General features: G+C 40.8%; 1 protein-coding gene across 1 annotated transcript in view; it reads left to right on the top strand.

Moving 5' to 3' along the window:
- LOC128301649 (protein WBSCR14 homolog) overlaps positions 1–16,255 on the top strand; it is a 41,477-nt gene that overhangs the window by 10,146 nt on the left and 15,076 nt on the right. The window lies entirely within an intron of this gene.

Genomic DNA, 16,255 nt, shown 5'->3' with positions numbered 1-16,255 from the left:
TGTACCCCGGGGGCTTTACGTTTGGCTACTTTATGGAATTATTTCTAATTGTTGATTCGGTTTTTAATTTTAGTGTTTAGTAATTTTAAAACATATCAACCACATCTTCCGAAACGTTTCTAAACATAACTTTCAAATCATCTATTTCATACTGCCGCAACTGTATCAATACAACCAAGTGTGTGACCATTGATGTCAGTGCCTGTGTACAAGTAAATAAAGATAATGATGTAGATATTTATGGAGAAGATCTCACCTGCGGTAAATACCATGCAAACGAGCTTGTTGTCTAGGACCATCAGACCTCCCACCGTAAACCGCATCCCGCTTATCTGGTGCAAAGTGTGTAGATGAAAGTGATCCAACCATTTCCACGGTTGTATTGTCCGCGGTTGAAGATCTGGACAATTCGCTGCAATTTCCCCAATGTTGTTCCGAATGGCAACATGCACGTTGTCGATCTAAAATTCAGAAACAAGGATGTGAAATGATTTTCCCTCACTAAACACCCACATCGGAAGAGAAAAATGTTACCAACGCACCTGATCGTGGCAGCTGTCGCACGCATACCCAACCAGCAGCAGTAAGAGAAGGAATGTACTTTCCCAGAGCTGTGTGTGCAACATCGTCAACTCGCTGACATCCGGAACGATTCCAAACTGAGTGCTGCAGTACAGTACGTAAAACTGGTAGATCAGCTGCACCTCTACCTACACCAGTATTATCAGTAATAATACGGAACAGTGGCGATTGATTTCTTCGATCAAACTAACTCCAACGCGATAGTGATCCAGAAAGATGTTCCACTGTCGAAAAGTGTTTAACGGCGTCCCGACCTGTTGGATCCGTTCCTGTATCTGTTTGAAGCGCATTTTAATTACCACCACACAAACCACGTACAGCAGAATCGCTATCATCGTGATGTACAACCGGATCGCTTCGAAAATTATAACATAAAGCGGAAACTTTGGCATCGACGACTGTTGGCCGGCGAGTATCAGCAGGGAGAAATAAATTGCTCCTCCTACAGCGACACCGGTTGCAAACCTGCCCAACCACAAGGACGACGCGTACCAACTGCTGGTACGTTCCCCAAAAAATCGCCAACTTCGGTCCGTGAACAGTTCATTGTAAAGCATTCCGAAGCGTGCTCGTTTGGTGAACGAAAGCAGCAACATGTACACGATGATCATCGGGAATGTCAATACGTGCAGTAATAACAGGAAATTGAAGACGCGTGACACACGCTTACGCTCACCGCTCCATAGCTGAATCCAATCGAAGCACATGTGTAAACTGGACAGAGTCAAGTTAATGGCGAAAGTTAGCAGGCTTAGTTTGCTGTTTGTCTCAAACTGATCCGTTTTGCTGTTGTAATGACAAGGAATAAGGTGAAACACATTGCACACGAAGAACAGCACCCGTAGTTGTGCGCAGAGCCGTGCCATGTTTGGCCGTGCGTCAAAGCCCGCTTTGCTTCAATAACTGACACGTTGTAGCCAGGGGTAATGTTGTATGTTTTGCAGTAGAAATTAATTAAGATTGCGATCTTTGTTGCGTGTGTTGGCTGTACTTTAAAACATTTATTATCTGCATTGTCAAAGGGTGTTAATTATAAATATAGAAGCTTCCTAAGCTATTCCTACCGCTTAATGGAGTGTTGCAGAGTGGTTTGCTACGCTGGTGTAAGGAAGGCGTTCCGGTTGCAATTGATCAAACTGTATCAAGATGACCATGTACGTAAAAATGGAGCTAAACACCTGGAAAGGATAAGACAGAACAGATGAGCTGTCTTGTCGCTACAATCTGCATCTGCATCTGTTGTCAAGCGGCTCACCATATACAACATCGCGTGATCGATGTCAAACATTCCGCAGGCCGAAAACGTTGTTTGCCGGTCGAGATTTTGGAGTAGAAATTGTTGAATTCGCTTCGCAACGCGTGAGTTACGGTGATGATCGTTAGCAAAATGTTGAACAAGTTGGGCTGTTTCTCGAAGCTGTGTTTAAGGGTGAATTTAATACAAGAAGTCACTCTTCAATGTGTACTAACCTGATCAGATGTGTTTTGACAACCCGAAACTGTGACCAGCACAACCGCACCGTAAATAGTTTGCCACAGTTGTCTCAGCGCCCACTGCATGTAATCTATTTCCAAGTTCTCCATTATGGCAGGGCGCCCAAGTTCCAGTATCGTGAATGCATCGAACAGCAGGTAAACCATCTCAATCAGCACGAGCAGTATGATCATCGTCAGTGGAAAGGAGAAACAATAGTCGATCTGCCGTAGCTGTGTTGCGTAGCGCTCGTACCTTTCAATGAAGTAGCGTGCAGTTTGGTCCTGAGCATGTTGGCGCACCTGATCCATTCGGTACAGTGCCCTCAACTGTTCCATGCGTACTCCGATCGCGCCCACACATATTCGATGCACCACGGTCAAGTAACAGACGCCAAAGATTTTCATCGCCACACTCATACTCAACATGCGAACTTCCACGTCCTCGTGGTACAACATGTTGCAACACGCCATGGTTATAAGGGCAACCAAGAAAGCAACAAAATGGCGCCGGAAATCATAATTTGCCTCGATGCTCTCGAACCGATCCAGCAACCAGTCGGTGTGGAACAGCACGTTCAGCAGACGAGTGTACCGGTTCCGCCGGCCAAAAGTGTTGAACAGTGTGCAGGACACAATCGAAACGTACACAGCGATCTCGATGCAACCGACGACCACCATGATGGGGGATATATTTTCCAGATAGAACGCGGTCATGAACTTCAGATCAACGTACCAGAAGGGCACCGTCATCATTATACCGAACACGAACGCCAGCTTGTTGAAGGCTGTCTGCTCGAACTGCTCCGTTTTGTGATTGTAGCTGCACGGTACGAGATAGAGGAAGCCGGCGACTTGGAATATCCTGGCATGCCTTCGATAGTAACTGGACATCGAAACCGGACGAATGAATACGTCGAATGTCATCTAGGAAGAGTGGTCCGTGAATGACTGGACACATTATAACACTGCTAAAACGCACATCCCGTCATTTAACGGATCTAATGACGTTGATTGCAACGAACGTGTCGAACAGTTGCTGAGTTGGCGTAATGTGGTTATTTTAATTGTGACATTAATTGATTAGCCTGAAGGAATTTTGGAGTAAAATATTCATACTGATGGTGCCACTAGACACGTGTCGGTACCATTCTTTAACGTTTGTTAGTTCTATATAATTGTTGTTTTGTACTATCGGTCTGGGCTTCTGAATTTTGTTTTGAAAAAATAGTTTTATTATCTATCAACAACAGCATACAGATGTCGACGAAGAATTTTGTTGTATTAATTGTTATAAATAAGTGGAAATGACTATTTTTAAAGTCATAAATATAATAACGACAATCGATCGTCCATTTGTACTGCTCATTGTTCAATTATTCAACTGTTCTATGTGAGGCACTTCGGTAGTAAGCTTTGGATAACCAGCTTCCCTTCTGGGACCTTTGCTGGCTAATTGGCACATCGAAAAGTGATAGAATTGACGCCCTTTATTTTTAAGAATCATTTGCCTCTAATACAATGCATTTATATACTTTCTGCGCCTCCAAAATAGGGGGTTGATTAGCAAGATTGTTTAAAATGAATAATATTTGTGTAAACGACAAATCGGACAATCTATAGACACATCACATCGTTTTGAAAAGTGAACGAACACGTTTCTTCTTTTGAATCACGTTTATTAACGTTTATCTTAATTTAGTACTGTATTTTAAAATCTGATGCATTTAAAGAAACTGAATATATCGCACAATCTATTCTGACTTGTACAATATTTGAGTTGATTGATGATCATTAATTTACTTGAGTCGTACTCCTAACTTAAATTGACTGAAAGTAGAAGTTCTGCCAAATTACTATTTAATAATAGTATTACGAAGATATGTATTTTCTTATATTTATTATTTTTTCACCGCCAAATATACCGATTATCATTCCTATAACTGAAAAAAGATCGGTTAATTATCTTTTATTGATAATTAATTTATAATGCGATATCATTCATATAGCCTCCGTGAATCACGTCGTTGCGCGAATGGATTGAGTATCATTCGCATATTAATTCACCTCAACTATTTGCTCTCAGTTAGATTGAGTTTCTATATGTAAAATGTTCATGTGTATGCTTATTTTCAAAACATTTTTCTTACACTCTACCGTAGAGCAAAGGAAACTATCAAAGTCCTTTCTGGCACCGCACCATCCCATTCAAGTTGTTGTCGCGTTGCTCGTCACATTATAGCCATCTTGAGATTGTGTTAAATCGGTTTCGAGCTGCTTGAATTGTATCAGTATCACCAAGTACGTCACGATCGAACTAAAAACCTGTAAAATAGAAAGGAAACGAAGGTCCACCGGTTCAAGTGGCGAATTGAATAGAGTGGCGATTATGCTGTGAACAGTGCTCCGTACCATGTAGATGACAGTATTATCGATGTCGAAGAAACCGCAGGCAGAGAACTTTTTCTTCTGGTGTAAATTTTTCAGCAGAAACTTTTGAATCTGCTTTGCCGCGCGTGTATTTTGCAGCCTGTAGTCGTCGAAGTGGCGGGTACAGAGGGCCGTTTCTTCAACCTGTTGAAGCAAAGAGAAAGAAAACACCGTGCTGATGATTATTCAATTTAATGAACATAATTTATCCCCCGTTTGATGTCTGCGTGGAGACAGAGCTGGAATTTCAAAAAAGGACTGCATGATAGCGTCATTTCGATTAATACCTCTTGAGATGTATTCTCACACGCGGATATAGTATAGTAACCAAGTGCTGCGTAAAATGTTTGCCATAATTGGCTAAGGATCGAATGTAGAACATGCTTCTTAACCGGTAACGAGCGGGTTTCTACCATAGTATACACAGTTTCTGCCAAATAGATGAGTTGCAGCATTTCCAGAAGCAATATCAACATAACTGGAAACGAGTAGCAGCGATCAACCTCGACCATCTGTTTGGAGTAGCGATCGTAGCACTTTAAGAAATAACTTAAATGTTGTTCAAATTCGTCACTGAAGTACAGCGATCTTAGCTGTTCCATTCTCTGCGCGATAGCTCTCACTTGGAGTCGGTGTACAAAGATCAGTACCCACACCGCAAGGAAGCGGCTAGCGATCATGACAATCAAGATCCATACTTCAACACTGTTATAGTAGGTGCATTTAAAGCAAGACATTAAAACAATAGACAGCACGAATGTTCGTATCTTTAAATTGTCGTTATACCGATCAAGGTTTTGTGTGCGACTGCAGCGATCCAATACACTATCCGGACGGAAGAGCGCATTCATCATCTTCGTAATGCGTTTTCGCTTGATAAACACGTTAAGCATAGTGAAGATCACAACACTGACGTACAATAGCAGCTCGATGCTGCCAATCGCTGCAAATACGGTCGTGTACGTCGTGAGAAAGTTGATTGTCATCAGCCAAATTTCGAACACCCAGAACGGAATTGTGAGTGTAAATGCGACAACGAACACTATCAGGTTCTTTTTGGTGGCTTCGAATAGACCTAGCTGCTCGTTGTAGTTGCAGGGCATGAAATACAGCACCGATGCAATTTGGAATATTCCCTCATGCTGCCTGTACAACGTGGACATTCTATTATCCTGTCACAGTTCTTTGAGTGAGTATCGAAAGACTGAAAGGCACAATGAGTATAGCACCAACTGCAGGTATACAGAGTGTGTATTCAGAATAAATTATGTAATGCGTTAGACGTTAACAACCGATAACGTTGTCGTAGTCTTTGATTGGCCTGAAGGTATTGTGGGCCTCGGTGCATAATGAATGTCCACGTGCTAATTACTTCACCTCATTATGGTTTAATCAGCAACAGATGTCTCTTCTGCCGATCTATTAGGCTGCGGCTGAATTATTGCTTCGGTAAAAAAAACTACGCCCTGTATAGATGAGCTCTTACCTGTTTCTGCGCTTGCACACACGATGGTATTATCAACAGGAGAAAGATCATATACGACATTTGCCAGAACTGAGTGATGAACCAGTGTTTGACGCTTGTAAAATTTTTGTCAATTATCTGCCATGAACTCAACACTCGATACGCTTCGTATGCCAAGTAAGCTAACTCGATCATTACTTGTAGTAGGATACCCAACAATGGCACGGTCAAGCATTGATTAATTCGTCCCATTTGGGTGCTATATCGCTGGAATCTTTCGATGAACACACTCAGCAGCAGTTCAAAATCAGGTGCGTGCTGATTCTGGAGGAAAAGCGCCTGCAACTGCTTCATTCGTAGCTGTACCATTCTGACGCATAGATGGTAGAGATACAGGAATTGCGTTGTTAGAAGAAACCGAGTAACTAAGGTGAACTCTAGCATTAGATATTTATCATGTTCCACAATTTCATAACTGTAGTACGACATTAATAAAATAACTGCATACATAACCCTCATGTGACGGAAAATCCTCATAGGCAGTTGAGCAGGTTTCACTACACCACCTGTCACTTCTAGTGCATTATCGTCCGCAAAAAGAACGTTCAACAACTTTACGATTTCTTTACGATGAATTAAGCTGTTGCACACCGTGCAGAGCGGTATCGTACAGAACACTGCTAGTTCTATAACGAAAATACCAAGTGTAAATACTGAGAGGTTACTAACATAGTTGGTGAAGACAAAGAAAAAATCGTGGTAGATGTAGGCAAGCGATATTAGCAATCCAACACCGAACGATATCAAACTGGAACGTATCTCAACGAAACGATTTTGCTCTGGATCGTAACTGGCGGGCAGAATATATATCACTGCGAGGAACCGGAATGACAAACGGTTCTGTCGAACACAAGCGGACATTTCAGGAACCACGAGAACGTCACAAACGGGAATGTCGACACATAATAAAGCCGTCTTTTGCAATCGGCAACAGTGCCACGGACACAGATTGTCTAAACATCGAAGCGCTGAGTAGTGAATAATTGATAAGTACACATATTTTTGTTTGATCACATAGAAATATGAAAACAACGGTGTAATGCAACCAAACGTCCCTAAATGTCAACAACAACAACCAAATGGTCGGAATTACTGCCGACGGACCGCCTCTGTATAGATCAGCTCTTACCTCATGCCATGCTTGCTCACACGTAGGTACTATCAATAGAAGATAGTTTATATACGTCGCTTGCCATAACTGACCGATGATCCAGTTCTGAACGTTCGCGAAGTTTGCGTCAATTATTTGTCACGATTTTAACACTCGATGCGTTTCGTATGCCAGGAAAACTGACTCGATCATTACTTGCAGTAGAATGCCCAACAATGGCCACGAAAAGCATCGATTAATCTGACCGATTCGGGCACTGTAACGCTGGAATCTTTCCATGAACACGTTGAGCAGCTGTTCAAAATCAGGTTCGTGCCGATTCTGGCGGAAAAGCGCTTTCAACTGCTTCATTCGTAACTGTATCATACTAGCACACAGATGGTAGAGATACAGGAACTGAGTTGCCAGAATGAATCGAGTAACTAAGGTGAAATCTAATAAGGCTTGGTTATTATCGGCCAGACATAAAAAATTGTACGAACACATCAGTACAATGATTACATAGAGAACCTGCATGTAGCGGAAAAATAGAATAGATATTTTGGTAACTTTGGCCGTTTCACTGGTCCCTTCTAGTGCATTCTCGTCCGCAAAGAGAACGTTCAACAACTTTACGATTTTTTTACGATGAATAAAGCTGTTGCACACCGTACAGAGTGGTACGACGGAGAACAGTACCAGCTCAACGATGGAAGCACCAAGTGCAAAGGTAGAGCGAGTAGAGTACAAGTTAGCAAACACGACGAAAAAATCGTGGTAGATGTAGGCAAACGATATTAGCAATCCAACACCGAACGATATCAAGCCGGAACGTATCTCAACGAAACGGTTTCGCTCTGGATCGTAACTGGCGGGAAGATAGTAAATCGCTGCGAGGAACCGGAATGACAAACGGTTCTGTCGAACACAGGCGGACATATCGGGAACCACGAGAGCGCACAAAACAGAACAGAATCGACTTCCAATCGAGTAATAAAGTGGGCGACCGATTGTCTCAGTTCCGAAGCGCTAAGTGGTGAATAAATTATCAACATGCATGTTTTCGTATGTCTGCTAGCGTCGTAAAATGTCAAACAAACAAAAACAAAATGGTAACAAATAGTTAATTACCTGCCACGATGCCAAATTACTGGAGATCCCGATCATGAAGGTTACGGCAAGGTATATCATTTGCCAGAGCTGTCTAAATAACATCCCAAACATTTCCCAAGCTGACATACTGCTTAGTTGATGAACGTTATCGTACAAATCGTACGCTGCCACGGTTCGTTCGAGCAGAATAAGCAGTAGAATGTGCGTTAATGGAATGGAAAAGCACTGGTTTACCGTATCGATCAATTGGTAGTAGCGTTGAAATCGCTCCAAAAAGATCTGCACATTGCTGTCCTTCTTGGTGAGCGTGAGTAACATTTGAAGCTGCTTCATACGCTCCTTGATAACGATCACACACGCCCGGTACAGTTCCACCATCAGAAACATGCCACAGAATCTTATCAGAATGAGCCAGTATAGTTTAAAAATGGTTGGTTCCTCAATGAATAGAACATTGTAGACACAGTTTGAGAGTACTACCAGTGTTAACACTCCCAAGCTGCCACTGTGTGGTGTCGAATGGTCGATCACGGAACCTTTCCGTTTGATCGCCGTCCACTCCAGTATCCAATCGTCCTGGCCAAATAGCGTGTTGAATAGCCGGACTAGCGTTGCCCGATGGTAGAATGCGTTCAGGGCAAATACGATCAGCATGATTGAGTATACTGTAATGTAAATCCCAACGATGCCCAACATCACAAATGATAAATGATCAACGGAAACTTCAATGGCATAAATGTCTAGCCATACAGAGGAACTGTATATCATAATGCTCAGCACAAAAGAAACTATATTGTACCGGGATTGTTCAAATGTCCCTTGGTGAAAATTGTAATTGCACGGTAACAGACACGTAACGTTTGCCATGATGAACAGCAGTCGATAACGTTTAACGTACGAGGACATTTTTTGAACTGCGTAATTGATTGATTGAAGCTTTGAGAGGATGAGAGCCCATGCAGATGTTTCGATGTTTCGTTTTTGGGGTTGAGCAGAAGGTCAATTTCATTAATTGATAACATAATGAAATAGTCATAGCTGCACCATATGCTTCCACCTTGGGGACTTTGGGTTTCGTCTGCCTGCAATATTGGTTAATATTTCCAGGGATGTCAAACTCTTTCGTGCGTAAATTGATTTTTTTTTTTTGTTGATTAATGAAACTCTCAAAATTTTTTACACTTCTGATGAAGCTCTCAGTATACTTTCCTACTTTTTACATTGATAGTAACTTGGAAACTTTGGATTTTATATAAAGATGTCAAACTACTGGTATTTCCTATCATGGTGATTACGGCAATTATTTTTCCTTTGCCCGGATAACTCCCCGACTCATAACAGTTGCGAAAGAGAACCCCAAAATTTCTTACCTTTTTACGTGTGCTCTCGCAAGATGAAGCTGTCAGCAGTATAAAATTGCAATAAAACGCTTGCCACAGCTGGCTGATTGCCCAGTCCTCAAAACCATTGTACATCTCACGATCCGGTACGCCGGTACCGACCGTATGAAAGCATTCGAACACGAAGTACGAAAGTTCTACCATCCCCAGCGCTAGTATGGCCATGATCGGGAAGGAAAAGCAACGATTAATCTGCTCAATCTGCTTCACATATCGTTCAAATCTTGTTATGAAAAGCGCCATAAAACTGTCAACGTCTTCGCGGAGCTTTCGCTCAAAAAGCACTTTTAGCTGCTCCATGCGCAATCCTACCACACTGACGCAGAGATGGAAAAGGTAGAGAAACTGTAGTATAATCACAAAACGTATCACGAATGTTGTTGTTAACAGTTTATGCGCTTCAGTGTCGTTGGAGATTATATTGCCTATTTCAAACAGGATCATTAGCAGAGTCAATAGAACAACGTACAGACAATATGCTCTGCCCATCCTTACGCCCATTGAATCGAGAAGCATGTCATCGGCAAAAATAACATTCAGCAATTTTGTCACTCGTTTACGGTAGAAAACATTGTTCAAAACTATACAAAGCGGAACGATTGCAAACAGCAGCAACTCGAGCAGTACGACCGCATATGCAAACGGTGCCAGGTCAAGAAAGAACACATTTTGTAAGTAAAAATCGTGATAAAAGTAACCGATCGACATTAGCAATCCGATGCCCAGCGATACGAGATTGGCGCGCCTTTCAACGAAAGAATGTTCTTTTTGACTGTAACTGGCCGGTAAAAAGTAGATCGCTGTAATAATCCGAAACGTGAGATGGTTCTGTCGTATACAGCTAGACATTTTTTTGACCGTATCCGCCTGATACTCGAATGCTACTATTAAAGCGTCGTGATGATGACTAGGTTCACCGTGCCAGAGGAACTTGCTTGTAAATAAATTATTATTTTCGGTAATTTGTGGCGATATGTTGCGTGTACGATGTAACCCTTCATAACCACCTTCATAGCCACCGATATTAAGATATTAAGATAGATACAGAGATATTAAGCCAATACAAAAAATGCTTAAGAGTATCTTTACAAAAGCGATTTAATTTTTGGTTTTACTAGTTTTAAGAATAATTTACCTGCAAATTGGTTGTACTACATGTGTTCAAAAACTGCACCAACATTAAAAGGAAAGTCATTTCCCATATTTGTCTGCACAAAAATCCATAAAACTTTCTGGTTTCGATGTCACTTAACGTCATTAGATTGGTAAACGCGTCGTACGCTGCCACAGTCTGCTCAACTACAGTGAGCAGCAGAATGTTAATTACGGGAAGCCAAAAGCACTTATTTATGTCGTCGATCATTTGGTGATATTCTTGAAACCGTTCCAAGAATATGTGCACGTTATATTCCAAAATCGCCTCAGTATCGTTTTTCGATAACTTTAGCAATAGTTTAAGAAGCTTCATACGCTTTATAATAATTAAAGCGCAGGCCCGATACAACTCTAAGAACAAACATACGAAGCAAAACCTTAGCAGAATAATCATGTCCAACAAAACTACAGCATAATCGTCCACGAACAAGATATCATACAAAAGGTATAACAACACCATTATAATCAGACGCACCAAATTGCCACTGTGCGTTGACTTGTCTATTTCAACTCTAGACTCTCGCATGACAAGCCGTTCAAGCTGCCAATCGTCGTACGCAAACAAATTGTTGAACAATTGCACAAACCGTTTCCGATGGTAGCATCCATTTAGAATAACGCAGTACATTAGCAGGTTGTATGCCATCACATTGATTGCCAATATGCCCATCAACACCGTTGAAAGCATGGTGTAATACTTCTTAATCATTACAAAATCGTACCAAACAAAAACACCGAAAAACAGACCGACGCACACAAATGCGAACGAATTCCAGGGGGAACACTCGAAGCTCTTCGTGCGTAAGTTGTAACGGCACGGTATTAGATATCCCATCGCTGCCACAGTCAACAACGGACGATAACGCTTCAGAAGAGTAGACATCTTGTCAACGCTGTGTTCAATTCGAGTCTAAAAGAGCGTTCATTACTGGTAGACTGGCCTGGAAGTTAAATAAACTAATCAAAAATTAATATCTTCTGCCGTCAGTGTAAAAGCAACTGAACCTCATGTTTTGGTTGGATTGATAGTGAGTTGCGTTATTACGTAATTGAACTTGTAGTGAAGAAAATACAACATCATCCCATGTTATTGTATCGTAAAACCATAAAGCAACTTCGGAGATCGATATTAGATCCAATGTGAACTCTGCTGGGTCGGTTAACCCAAAACCATGAGATCGATCATTTTTACTACACCTGTAATAATTTTAAGGTTTCACGTAAAAATGCTGCAAGTTCAGATAATTATCCTTTTTTATTTCATGAAGGATTGCTGAGCTATCAGTCCTTTAAAAAAAAACATGAGTATGTCTTTTACCGAAACTATTATTATTGATCAGTTTTAAGAATAATTTACCTGCAAATTGGCTGTACCACACGTCATCGAAAACTGCACCAACATTATAAGGAAAGTAATTTCCATTATTTGTCTGTACAAAAATCCATAGAACTCCCTAGTCTGCATGTTACTTATAATACTAAGATTGGTAAACGCGTCGTACGCTGCCACAGTCTGCTCAAATACAGTGAGCAGCAGAATGTGAGTTACGGGAACGCAAAAGCACTTATTTATGTCGTCGATTAATTGGTGATATTCTTGAAATCGTTCCAAGAATATGTGCACGTTATATTCCAAAATCGACACAGTATCGTTTTTCGATAACTTTAGTAACAGTTTTAGTTTCTGCATACGATCCTTGATAATTAAAACGCAGGCCCGGTACAACTCTAGGAACAAACATACGAAGCAAAACCTTAGCAGAATAATCATGTCCAACAAAACTATAGCATAATCATCCACAAACAAGATATCATACAAGCTGTTTAACAACGCTATTACGATCAAACGCACCAAATTGCCACTGTGCGTTAATTTATCCATTTGGACAGCCCTGGACTCTCGCATGACAAGCCGTTCAAGCACCCTGTCGTCGTATGCAAACAGACTGTTCAACAGTTTCACAAACCATTTCCGATGGTACAATCCGTTCAGAATAATACAGTACATTAGCAGGTTGTATGCTATCACGTTGATCGCCAATATTCCCACCAACACCGTTGAAAGTATGGTGTAAAGTTTTTGAACCATTACAAAATCGTACCAAACAAAAACACCGAAAAACAGACCAACGCACACAAATGCGAACGAATTCCAGGGGGAACACTCGAAGCTCTTCGTGCGTAAGTTGTAACGGCACGGTATTAAGTATCCCACCGCTGCCATAGTCAACAACAGGCGATAACGCTTCAGAAGAGTTGACATCTTGTCAACGCTGTATTCAATTCGAGTCTAAAAGAACGTTCAAAAAAGCCCGCGCTAGCCTGGGCTGGAAGATGAATAAACTATTCAAAAATAGACGTATGACTTCGTGTCCATACATATTAATATGTCCAGTCAAATGTCGTTGTAAAAGCAACTGAACCATATGTTCTGGTTGGATTGACTGTGACATGCGATATTCACATTATACTACGTAAATAAACTAGTGAACGTAAGTACACAGTACTCATATGCCTCCGATAGTCTATCATACATGAGCTCTGCTAAGTCAATTAACATAAAGTTCTCCATATTCGTCATTTTAACATGTAATAGTTTTCAGTATCTTTAGATTTTTGTAACGTTACAAATAAAGGCTTGCATAAATATTTATAATTTCGCCTTAAAACACGCTGCCAATCGAATGAGTGTGATAGTTGTACTGCGAAAAATCGCAACAATGTTCGTTAGGATGTTATCCTAATTTTTTTTAACAAAAATAGATCACAACGTTATTATTGCTCTGTTTTATGGATACTTTACCTGTCAAATGGTTCCATCCACCGTGATCGCCAATTGCGCCAACATTGCAATGTAAATAATTTCCCATAATTGTCTATAGAGAAATCCAAAGAACTCTCTGCTCTGCATGTTGCTAATGCTCGTTACGCTGCTAAACGCATCGTACATTGCCACAGTCTGCTCAAATACAACGAGCAGTAAAACGTGAGTTAAGGGAAGACAAAAGCACTGATTTACATCGTCGATCAAACGATGGTATCGTTGAAATCTCTTCAAGAATATGTGCACGTTATATTCCACAATAGACAATGTATCGCTTTTCGTCAACTTAAGCAACATTTGAAGTTGTTTCATACGCTCCTTGACAATTAAAGCGCAAGATCCGTATAACTCTAGGAACAAAAACACGTAGCAAAACCTTAACACATTGATCATGTCCATCAAAACTGTAGCATAGTCATCGATAAATAAGATATCATATAAAAAGTACAACAGCACTATAACGATCAAACGCACCAAATTGCCACTGTGCGTTGATTTATCCATTTGGACAACCCTGGACTCTCGCATGACGATCCTTTCGAGCACCCTGTCGTCGTATGCAAACAGACTGTTCAAAAGTGTCACAAACCATTTCCGATGGTACAATCCGTTCAGGATAATACAGTAAATTAGCAAGTTGAACGTGGTGACATTTATCGCCAATATTACCACTAACATTGCCGGAAAAATGGTGTAAAATTTTTGAATCGTTACAAAATCGTACCAAATAAAAACACCGAAAAATAGACCGACGCACACAAATGCGAACAAATTCCAGGGGGAACACTCGAAGCTCTTCGTGCGTAAGTTGTAACGGCACGGTATTAGATATCCCATCGCTGCCACAGTCAAAAACGGACGATAACGCTTCAGGAGAGTTGACATCTTGTCAACGCTGTGTTCAATTTGCGTCTAAAAGAACGTTCTAAATGAATATCCACTGGTCTGGAATGTTAGTTAATTAAACTAATGAAAAATGGACAGCCTTACATTAATATCTGTCATCTTTGTAAAAACAACTGAACCATTTGGGTAATGAGTGTGAGCAATTTCATAAAAGATGAAATTCCACACAGTTACTTTTGGAATACTATAGGCAATGCAGAAGATTCACAGTTGTACTTGTTGATGTTATTGTCATTTGGATGTTTGATGTTGGACTCATTTGGAGAATGTTTGGAGTTTCCCAATTTGTATCGACTTACCTAAAAAATTAATTAATTCATATTCTAAGACATAATAATGTGCCCTAGACGTAGGCAACTCATAGTAATACGGGAAGAAAATTTTAACACAATACCTAAAAACTACAATCAAATCTTTACCTTTTGCTGTAACAACGATGACGACAGTGCAATAACCAGCACATTTTTAAAATCGTTTACTAGCCACAAAATATAGCCTGCCAGCGTTAAGTCAGTTTCTTGATTAGCTTTTTTTAATCCCATGTTCAAAGTAGCAGAAAGAATCGAAAAGTACGTCGAGGAACTTTCAAAAAACACATACAAACAGTGAAGCACAACGAATAATCCGTACACCTGGGTTAGGTTAACGTGGATCAAAGTTATCGTACGATCGATCAGCTTCAAGTACGAATATAACGTTTCACAATCGAGCAGTTCCATCATGCCCAATGCTTGGTTAAGGTCGTGCAGCTGGCTCGAAACCGTTGTCTGAGTGATGCAACAAATTATAATAACAAAATCTACACAACTGTTGCCGTACAGCAGAAAAACCATCTCGATGTACATCATAACGAACGTGTTGTACTGATAGATTTCAAAAACGGACATAACGTGCATAACGATCGCGTAGTAACAAATGGACCAAAGTGTGAGCAGTTTTGCCAACCGAGCTATACTTCCGTATTCGCTTCGACGTTTGAGCAGCACCATCATCTTCCGTTCGATATGTAACACACTGTTCAGAATGTGTAATTGCACGCGTTTGCGATAATACCCAAAGAAACCAATTTGCAGCACGGTCAGTGTAAGTATCATGTTGCCCCCAAAGTACATGACAATGTTGAAATAGCTTTCCTCCTGTGAACGTTCCATCACAATCCGCGTGGTGTTGAATAGTGTGTAACAGCCGATTGCCAAAAATCCTGCAACCCACAGCGCAAAGTTTTTAATCACTTTTTCCGGAACAATAAACCGATCACTAATAGCGGGACGATATTGCACGTAACATATACCCAGCGTATTGAGTATACTGAGACACGGTCGTATAAGTTCGGTAAATGATGAAACCATGTTTGGTTCTTCGACAAGGCAATACAAACATGATGGCGTTGACGGTTAAGCACCTGAGCAACCAGCTACGGTGCCTCAGTTTTGATGTAATTAATCATTCTCCCCAAGAGGTAAAGCATGACGACGTATTTCAACATAAAACGAATAATATTACCCCTTGATTGACGCATTATAACTTGTTTATCTTGTTTTGTTGGATACACCATTAATTATTACGGCTGCGGTGTGTTGTGTTGTGAATAATACAACTCATTCTTACCTTGCGTTGGAAATGTTCACTCACCAACATCAGAACAATAAACTTCTTGATATCAAACAATAGCCATAAACACTCCAAGGCAAGCATTGTATGTTCGCCACCACCATCACTGAGCGCTGCCAAGATGTCAACCATCTTTATCGCACCCT

This window comes from Anopheles moucheti, chromosome 3 (genome assembly GCF_943734755.1).
Source record: "Anopheles moucheti chromosome 3, idAnoMoucSN_F20_07, whole genome shotgun sequence".
In the NCBI taxonomy this organism is placed as follows: domain Eukaryota; kingdom Metazoa; phylum Arthropoda; class Insecta; order Diptera; family Culicidae; genus Anopheles; species Anopheles moucheti.
Note: the sequence above shows the minus strand (reverse complement) of the source record. Positions and strands in the feature narration are given on the sequence as shown.